The 10,820-nt window shown below is 39.6% G+C and overlaps 1 protein-coding gene across 1 annotated transcript in view; it reads right to left on the minus strand.

Moving 5' to 3' along the window:
* LOC126505971 (dmX-like protein 1) overlaps window positions 1-10,820 on the minus strand; it is a 1,144,103-nt gene that overhangs the window by 298,246 nt on the left and 835,037 nt on the right. The gene's annotated exons all lie outside the window — the stretch shown is intronic.

Here is a 10,820-nt window from a genome sequence, read left to right on the forward strand (position 1 = left end):
CCTCCCTCCCCTCCTCGTGCTCCCCTCCACCTTCTCCTTACCCCACCCCCATCCATTCCTCAGAGAGGGTAGGGCCTCCCATGGGTAGTCAATGAAGTCTGTCACATCACTTGAGGCAGGACCAAGGCCCTCCCCACTGTATCTAGGCTGAGTAAAATATCCCTCCATATGGAATGGGCTCCAAAAAGCCAGTTCATGCACTAGGGATAAATCCTGATCCCACTGCCAGTGGCTCCACAAACTACCCAAGGCACCCAACTGTCACCCACCAGGTTTGCATAAAAATGGAATGGGCTTTATAGCTATTCTGGGAGCAGTTGGTTACTCCCATGACAGTCATGTCATTTGTTATTTAAAACAATATAAGAAGGAATTGTAAATGTATAATTATGACATTTATTAATTGACATGTATCTTAGAGAATCAGAATTGTATAATCATGATGACTTTTCTTGATTTTTCTTCCCTAATTTCAGAATATTAAGACTGTAAAGATATCTTTACATTTTCTAAGCTGTAAATGCTTTCTGTCAGAGTCCCGGATATACCACCTTCAAAATACTGCACACTGACAATGGAGAAAACCTTAGAAGTACAGATTTCCTAGTACTCTTCTGCTTTGAATCAGGTCATGAAAATTATTGGCCAGCATGAAACAAATCTTAAGACTTTGATCACTGGATGCCCACCCTATACACTGTATTCATGGATAAGATTTCCTTTAGTTTATTGACATTATATCAGACATACCTTTTAATATCCATCACTTTCTCCAGCCCTCTGTATTTAAAATATATAGGATTCTCTGTTTCCTTTAATCTTCACTTCTAAAACCTCTCATGTCATATAAAATACATTAAATGAATTTATCATGCTTTTCTTGTTAATTGTTTTTTCTTTAAGTTTATAGGTCCCTTTATAAGTTCTGTGATGGGTATATAAGAAATCTTTCTTCTACAGCAAGAACACAAAGATTATATCTTGCAGTTTATAAAATGAAGCCTAACAGAAATAATTGTTTGGGGCATTCCCCACAATTTAATTAACTCCAACCTATTATCATTTTCAGTTCTATCAAATTTGGAACAAAAATTCCTGACAAGTTTAAAAAAAACTTGGCCTTCCAAGGTTAACTAAATGTTAGTAAAATGTATTAACATGTGTTTCAGGGTTGATATGTCATTCAAATTAAAAAGTACACATACTAAAAACAAACACAAGAAAATTAGCTGTCTAGAAATTATGTTTGTAGCTTTTAAGAACTTGGTCAACAAGAAACAACAGTATTTGACTTTATCAAATAAATTAAGAAATCCCAGGTCTTATTGCTAGGGATGATAGAATCTTCTTTCCTGGGTCATTACCAGTCACATCCTTAAAAGCCTTAAATTCTTAATAAAGAATTTAATTCTTTTAATCATTTCACTGTTATTTAATTTAATAATTGGTCAGAGTCTTAGAAAATACCAGGTATTTCTGTTTATTAATTATATTTCTCTAACATCTGTTACAAGTTAAAATTGAAATTCATAGTCTTGGACTAGCACAAAGAGAATTGCTATCAGAAACCAAACTATTAACAATACAGGGATTTGTCAATGAATACTACTGTGATATTTATATTCCAAGCAATGTAAAGGAGAACAGTGTGGTATTTGGGCCTGGGTTTCCAGAATAATTTGAGGACTGAGCAGAGGATGACATGCCTAAAGTCATCAGAATGAGATCAGTCAGATGCCATATCCTTGGACCAATATAAGCAAGATTTCTCTGATGCCTCCATTTTTACAGCTAAGAAATCCAGGATTGAGAAAGTCTAAAAACTTGTAAAATTCCTTGTTTGGTTGGCAGGCTTGAGAGCAGAGAACTATGGGTTGTATGATGCCATTTTTTCTGCCTATTCTTTATTTTTAAATTGTATGCATTTCTAAGATGCCCAGAATAAATGAAGACTTATCTGTCACTCCCAATAGACTGGGAAGGGTATGACTGGGGAACAGTGTGGCATCTTAAAGCTGTTCTGAATGCTCTTGAGAACTTGATTATGACTTAGAGAAGAGACTTGAGCTGTAAGACAGAGACGCCTTAGTTGAGATTTGTCCCTTTCTGTGAGTGGTAGTGAGACTATGAAGCAATCAGGGACTGGAATGGGGGTTCCCTCATATTTTCTTGATGAGAATCATTAATCTCACTCATTATTACTAGAATTATGGTGCTTCTAGGAGCATTGAGAGAAGTCTCATCAGATAGTGTTGACATCTTTTATACTATAAGGACAATTAACAGCATCATCATCACCAATGAACACTTGCCTTGCCCTAGCCACAATTCAGTTCTAGTCTAAGCACATTCTCCATATCAGTTCCCTGAGTTCTTATGATAATCTAAAGATATCCTAGGATAAGGGCCTTATCGAGGTCAAGAAGCAGAGAAAGGTGGAATTGAAACCTAAATGCATAGTCTTAGCCATTATGCCCCTTGATTCCCACGTAGAATTCACTTCTTGAACTTGGTGGTCATGACCACATATGGTATTATATAACTGAATGTGGGGCTGGGGGAGGTCCTGAAAAAATTGATAACAGTAAAAAGTTTCTGAATGCACAACAACCAAAAGCTGATTCAAAATCAAATGTGACAGGCATGAGGTAGTGGTTGCCCACAGTGTGTTACTTACCTTCACTGCAGCCTTGGTTCTAAACACTGCTGTGGAATAATCCTCTTGTACACTGTAAAGATTTTTCACTTGAATTGGTTGAATAAAACACTGATTTGACAGTAGTCAGGCAGTAAGTATAGATGGGGCAACAGAATTTTTAAATATTCCTGAAATGTCTCTAAACATAGTTCTTTCATTCTGTGCTATGTATTTATGCAAATCATTGATAATTACAAAATCAAAATATCAGTCAACTCTGAAAGACACTGAGGTTGCTGTATGTTTGGCAATATCAATATTCAGCCAAGTTTAATTCTTTATGCAAAAATAGGCATGCCTATCTTATTAGCTTGCAAATTGTTTTCATTTTTAATAAATGGCAAAATTATATATAGAAAATAATTATTTGAAAACTAAAATTCTTTCTGATTTGGTATCAGCAAATGTTTGATGGAGGAAAGCGCAACTATACATAAATAGAGATAGCAAGTTCAGGGTAATGCTTCTAGTCAAACGTGTGCCATGATAACATGTTGGCTGTGTATTTCAAAACATGGATTTAGACAATATAAACTTTGTATAGTTCATAACAAACCATGTAATAAGTCAAGGCCTGAGAATACACAAGCTGTGGCATCATGTCAAGCATCTACTTTGTGTTTATGGTGAAAATATAGGTAGTTATGGGCCAAAGGAACCTTCTTGGGTCATGACATCAGAATTATACCTAATACTTTAGGACACAAAACATGTTGAGAGTTGCTGCTTTTTTTGTCCTTATTCTCCACTAACTTAAAGTTTTCTCTGCTTTCTCTGCACTTTTCTAGCTCTTTTACTCTTTTTTACTCACTCTTCCTGCATGTCAGAAAATAAGATTTTTTTTTGGAAGACAAATTGGAATCCATCAATTGAGAACCTAGATCATTTACTGCCGTCACAAATGAACCCCTCCACATGGTGCCTCCATCCTCTTATGCCTCACTGGAGCATAAGCATTTTTTTTTTATTAAATGCAGTTCTCTGCAGTGGGCTTAACTCACTTCCTGTCTTAAGAAAGCTTGGAAACAGTGTCCCTTTTCTCTTGCTTACTCAACCTCTCTTTTATTTGGACTTCTTAATTGCTGAAAGAGCTCTCTTTAACAGGGTTCATGAAGAGGGGGACAAGAGAGGATAAAGGGTACAAGAATATAATAAAAATACATTATGTCCAGGCATGAATATGTCACAATAAACTCATTATGTATAATTAATATATGCTGATGAAATATTAAAAGAAAAAGCAGGAAGGAACCCTTGTTGACCTTAAAGCCATGCATTTTTTTATAATTATTTATTATGTATACAATATTCTGTGTGTATGCCTGAAGGCCAGAAGAGGGCGCCAGACCTCTTTACAGATGGTTGTGAGCCACCATGTGGTTGCTGCGAATTGAACTCAGGACCTTTGGAAGAGCAGGCAATGCTCTTAACCACTGAGCCATCTTTCCAGCCCTGCATTTTTGAATTTTACAGTTAGACTTCTTGAAGTCTGTGTCTGCTGCCTCCTCCATTGTTCTAAGAATCCCCTCAAATCATGTTACTCTGGCTCTGTCTTGGTGAGGTGGTGGCTTTAAATCCTATGTAAAACATACATAGATCCATACCATTCTTCTTAAGTCAACGCACCAGGCAGAGTCTGTCTCTGTGCTCAGGATGGATGAACCCCCAACAACATCTTCTGCTGCTCTCCTCTGTTCTTCATTCCCTTCTGCTGCTCCATGGGTCACCTCTGCACTTGTCTACAACAGGCTCTTGGCATGCACTATTTCCCTGATTTAAAAAGCTCTTCCTCCCCCTATTTATTTGATAAGTTCAGTTATTCAAATGCAGACCAAACGTTTTCTTGAGGAATCTTTCCCGAGCTTGATCAGTTTACTTGGAAGGTTAAGAGATACAGTTTAATATCTCCATAATTTACTGCCCCGAAGTGACAGTGGGCCTCCTCCTGGTTTGGTGAATTTTGATTCTAACTATGTAATGGTTTTTTTTTTTTTTTTTTTTTTTTTTTTTTTTTTTTNCTATTTAAGATAGAGAAATAAATAATCAGGTGTATTTTTTACAAAAGACATTTAGTGAGCTCCTGACAGGGTATGTGTGCCTGGTATGTTTAAATGTGTTTGGAAGGTGCTTTCCATCAGAGTGCTTATTTTGTAGGACGCGTGGTCTTTCAGGCTGGCTAAGCACAGCTCTGCTCCTCATTAAGATCATGGCAGATGCAGGAAGCAGATGTGAGCCGGGTGAGAGGTCCTGATCCAAGCTGGAGCATCTTGCAGTTGCCACAGAATGTCCTTTCCTGAGTGGTGTGGTGATTTTTGATGGTCACTGTCTTTGTTGCTGCAGGCATCCCTCTGTTGGGTTATCCAGTGATGAGACTCCTCATGTCAGCTCACTGTCCCTCTCCTTTTGACAGTCTCCCAAATCTCAAAGACTCCCTAATCTGGTGCACTTCCTGGGTAATTTTTAGAGGCACACAAACAGAATACTGTGTACTAAAACTTGAACAAGGAAAGCAGAGATAAAATAATAATGTCCATTTTTGGCATGATGAAACAGGACACATTATAAATAAGTAGCGGTGACAGTGGTAGAACTTAGGCAAACTTTTGGTGTAGTGTCTTTTCTCTGTAACATCACGGGTTTTAAAATGTTTAAAACTTCATATCGTCTTCTCTTCACCTCAGTGCTTATGTTTGTTTATGTTAACTGGCATTTCAGCTCAGTGAAGTGCAGCTACAAAGAAGATTCTTAGAGATACAAACCAATAACGGAAACTCTTTATGCATATTATTTAATGGGAGAAGAGGTGGAAATTATAGTGGTTTGATGGGAACGGCTCCCATAGGCCACATGTTTGACTGCTTGGTCCCTAGTTGGTGGAACTGTCTCAGGAAGCTCAGGAGGTGTGCCTCTGGAAGTAGGCTTTGAGGTATCAAAGGCCCACACCGTTCCCAGTCAGCTCTCTGTGCCTCCAGCTTTCGTGTAGGCTCTCATCTTCTGCTCTAGGGCCATTCCTATCTGCCTGTCTCCATGCTCCCTGACATGACGTTCATGGACTAAGCCTCTGAAGCTGCAGCTAAGGCCCTAATGAAATGCTTTCTTTTTAAGTTGCCATGGTCATGGTTTCTTTATACATCAATAGAAAAGTGACTAAGACAGAGACAAAATAATATCAGTTATTTCAGTACTTCAATGCCTTGTGCCCAACATTTACTGAATTGAAATTAAGCCTGGTTTTAGAGTTCACTTCCTTTACATACCACTTGATGAATGTTATATATTTAGAGCCAAGTCAGGTGACAAAAGAATTGTGAGAGCCATTGCAAAGGGATTTGCTTTTGTCCTGAGCCTTGATCCAAAGCGAGTTCAAGGACTGTTAAAACTTGAGGTAGGTCTTAAACTTGGAACAGTGAATTATTTATTAACATTTAATGCAACTTGGTGGCCTATAGAGAAATCTCTTTCTACCTCTCTCTAAATTAAAACGTTAAGATTTATTTATTATTTTTGCATGCATGAGTATTTTGCATGCATGTGTGTATATGTATCACAGTCCTGCCTAGTGCCTCAAGAGGTCAGCAGAGAGAGTCAGAGTCAGGTCCCTTGGAACTGGAGTTATGGACTATTGTGAGTTGTCATGTGGGTGCTTGGCATCAAACCTTGGTCCTCTACAAGAATAGTAAGTGCTCTTAACTGCTGAGCTATTGCTCTAGTCTCCTAAGAGGGAACTGTGAGTTTTGCTGTTTTTTTTTTTAAACTTTTCACTCTTTCTAATTTATCAGGAAAGAAGAGAAGGCTCAGTTCTTATAATATTCACTGTTGGTTGCCTTCCAAAATATCTAAGCTGGCTGCATACACTAAGGGCTACATTTTTCCTATTCCCTTGAAGGCAGTCTGTCTGTGTGAAGGAATACTAGCCAGTGAACCATAATGGAAGATGGCAGTATCCCTAGGGAATTTTAAAAGCCATCTCTCTGGCCAAAGCACAGGTAGATTACCTGAGATGTCAAGTGCCCTCCTAAGGGCTGTGATGCACTAGAGCTGAAGAGTTGTTTTTAGGTCATAGTTTTGGGGGTCTACGTCATGAGTTAGCCAACTAGTTCTAGCTAATACCTTACATTCTATTACAGAAATTGTTCTAAAACTTGGTCCTTATTTTTTTCCTAAAAGAGATAAGTTAGTTATTTTGTGTCAAATGTCTGAGGTCTGTTTAAACTCTAAAACAGGGTATCATATATCATTGTAAGAGAAAGTTGATGCTAATACGAATAATGTTGTTTTCCTCTTTCCCTTCTCCTTCTTCTTTTTGTATGAATCCAGAGGACCTAGTAGGAAAACTAAAGGAATTCTGGGCCTCTTAGTCACTTTCAGCTTTTGTGACAAAATGTTTGCAAAAATAAATTTAGGGAGGAAAGGTTAGTTTAGGCTTAATTTTTAGGGGTTTCAGACTGTGTTCAGCTGTGGCACGGGAGAAACATCATGGCGAAAGGACACAGTAGAGGGAAGCTGCTAGTTTAATGGCAGTTAGGAAGGTGGGAGAGAGGAGAGATAGTTGAGAGATGAGGAAAGACATCTTTCAAGGCATGCCCCTAGTACTGTCTTTCTTCAATCCTGCCACACCTTCCATAGTTTATCCTACCTGACAAATCCACTCAAATATGAATCCATCTAAAGATTATCCCATCAATTAGGTCAGCGTCCTCATGATCCAATTAATAGATGAAAACTCCATATCTGAACAAAGACCAAGTCTTTGACATTCAAGCCCTCAGTGGACAGCCATTGTTCACTCTCTAGTACTGTGGTATTGATGGGCACTTGGAACCTGGGAGAGGAGCAAATGAGGAGCACGGCCCGTTACCGCATGTAGTATGCTAGGGGAGACCACAGAGAAGAGACACCGCATACTTTTCTATCCTCTGGCTGTTCAGAGGCTGGCAAGGAGCAAACATTTCTCAGAGAAATGAGAGCATGCACTGTTGACATCCCTGTGTGAACATACATAGAGAATTCCTGAAACTGAAAACCCTGCCTAAAGCAGGAGCAGACATTTGGTCTCACGCATTTTGCATTGTGCACACAGAACAGCAGCACTCAGAGGTAGAGACATGAAATATGGCAGATGAATGACCCGCTTTCCTGATGTTAAGGACTGTAGTGAACCAGAGCTGTTAGTGACAGTGTCCAAGGGGAGCCATTCTTTTCCACGGGACTTTGAAATTTTTCTTGTTATGGCAGATTTCCTGAGACGTTTGAGAATGATTTTTATCTACTAGGGTAAGAGTGATGAGATTGTTTATTCATGTTTAATGTCTCTATTGAATGAGAATTGCCTGGTGGATCCTGTTGAGATGGATCAGTTACATTCTTAGAGTTGGTCTCAGAGGGTGGGTGAGGGGAGAGGCCTGAAGAAGTGGAGAATTAGATGCTGTAGTACAAAGTGGAGATATTTTTGGAACACTTTATTTGCCAAAACTTTTCTCCTGGCTGCCTAAACTCACAAGACCTTGGTCATGTGGAGCCTGTTATAAATATGCCTTTCTCTTTTTCGTGTGAAGATGCAGAGATTTGACTGAGGCTGGAAAGCTGAGGATAATAGATCATGAAATACTATACGTCCTCGAGACAGACCCACACTCAAAGACTTGCTAAGTGGTGGCTGCACTCCTCTTTGCCTTTATAGGCATGTAAGGAGAAATTTGATATTCAAGATAATTTAAGGAAAGAAGTTTTAGGAAGAAAGAGGGTTTTGATGTTTTTCTCTTTTTGATAAAAGTCATTTTACCCCAGGGTAGGTAGGAGAGACCAAGAAAATCGTTTAGAGATACTTGGAATGTTTCTTCAAGATGGACTCAGTGGAGGTTATGGGGCTGGAGCTATACGGGAGTTTTTAGGAGACTTTGAAAGCCATCCTTTGTGTCTTGGACTAGGAGTGGTGGGAGAACAAGTCAACCAGAAGCAGCTGCATGGTACTTGCTTCAAAGTGGAGTATGTGTGCCATGAAGCAGAGGAATCCTACTGGGGGAATGGAGCGTCAGGAGGGGACAGTGGAGGAAAGGGATGGATGAAAACAAAGACCATAGCGAACAGCATTACTTTGTATGATAATTTAAAAATTAAAGTCTTGAGAGGAGGGGTGGTAGACATGGGGGTGGGTGGGAGGCTGCAAAGGAACACCATTCCTACAGTGTAATGAAGCCTGGTGACCAAAATAATCACAGGGGCAAGAAAAGCTTGAGTTCCCTGGGTGAGCTCTGTCTAAAACTACTCCTTCTGAAGAGAGGAGCCCTATGAATGAGAAGCTATGAGGTAGGTGGACCAGTGGGGGGTAGGGAGGAACCAAGAGGCCAGTCAACTGTGTGTATGGGGGTGACACAGTCATTCTTTCTCATGAATTCCCCCTTCCTATTGCACTGACTTTAGAGGGACTTTGAAAAGCAAGAGGAAGGACAGAAAACGGAGAGGGGAGGGAAGGAGGGATTGGAAGAGAGAGAGAGAAAAAGAGATAGAGTAAGAGCAAGCTCTAGTGATAGCCAACAGGGTCCTGTATTTATGAACATCTCCCAGCCCAAGTCTGTGTACAAGATTAGACAAGGCTGGATATTTTTAAGTTGCACATGAAAATAAAGGCTTAAACAGGACTTGATTGGATTTAGTTTACAACTAAACTAAAATTTAGTTGTAATTAACAAAATTAGATTTGTTATTATAACTGAAATGACTAAAAGTTAAAGATGCTACTTAATGGTTTATCCTGGTATGCCAGGGGAACTTTGTTTTGACGACAGTGATGAAAAACAAAGTTATTTGCCATGTAATTGAAGAAACTATCACCTGCATTGATTTTATAATACTGTATGAGTTTTTAACAAACATGATTTGAATGGAAGAATTTATGCTTCCATTCAAAATTATATTTTGGACATGTTTCTATTATCAATACAACATAGATCAATACCATTAATTGTATAGGTACATAATAATCTACATTATATATTTTCATGAGCGAACATTTTTTTGAGGGCTTGGGAAATAGTATTGCTGTAGTGCAGAGACCAGAAGACCATGGGCAAAGTCAAAATTGAGAGTCTGTATATGCCGGTGACTGCCTGGAGAGAAGCACTTCTCACAGAGAAGCCCTGAATGAATTTTACAGGGAGTTTGTAAAGGCAAAGAACCCAGAAAACCTACATCGGCTTGGCAATTGCCAGGGGAAGTAAAGTAAGCAAGCAGTTTAACTGAAGCCAACCTTGAGTTTCTAAGAAAGTGCTGAGTGCTTTCCCATGGGACTTTTCATGGCAGGGGAGAAGAGGAGTGTGTGTGTGTGTGTGTGTGTGTGTGTGTGTGTGTGTGTGTGTTTCAGGCTAAGCCAATGCTTTTTCAGAGACCAATAAAGAAGAAACTATCAGCTGGGCAGTGGTGGCACATGCTTTAATCCCAGCACTCAAGAGGCAGAGGCAGGCCTAGGTCGCTGTGAATTCGAGTCCCACCTGGTCTACAGAGCAAGTTCCAGGATAGCCAGGGCTACACAAAGAAACCCTGTGTTGACAAACCAAAAAGAAAAAAAGAAAAGAAACTATGAGATCTTATCCCAGAAAACACATACATGCAAACAAACCCATGGCTGATATAGTAAGGATGAACCATACCAGTATGACTTGTTACAGGTGAGAAAGAGGGAGTAACTGGCTTCTTGTTCTTAAAGAATAAGTACTCTAATTGTTTAATACTAAGGACAGGCCTGGAGCTAAGACAGCCGTTTTTTGTTTGGTTGGTTGGTTTTTGCCCCTCTCTCAAGATAGGGTTTCTCTGTGGAGGTTTGGAGCCTGTCCTGGAACTCACTCTGTAGACCAGGCTGGTCTCGAACTCACGGAGATGCCCTGCCAGTTCTGACATGAAGATCCTAAATCAAGAGCACACATGCACACAGGATCCAGCGAACCTGCTTGTCCTCCTCTCCTTAAATCTTCAGCTGACCACACGGCAGGAATGGATGGGGACAGAGCTCCACTTGCGGTCAATGAAGAAAAGGAAGCCAAAGCAGATGGCAGGAATTCTGCTACTCTGGGTATCTAAGTTTAAAGCAACAGTAGAACAAGTAGTTTGCTGTCAGAAGCACCAAGGC

Source organism: Alexandromys fortis, unplaced genomic scaffold (assembly GCF_014885135.2).
Source record: "Alexandromys fortis isolate MF-2015 unplaced genomic scaffold, M_Fortis_MF-2015_v1.1 scaffold_60, whole genome shotgun sequence".
In the NCBI taxonomy this organism is placed as follows: Eukaryota; Metazoa; Chordata; class Mammalia; order Rodentia; family Cricetidae; genus Alexandromys; species Alexandromys fortis.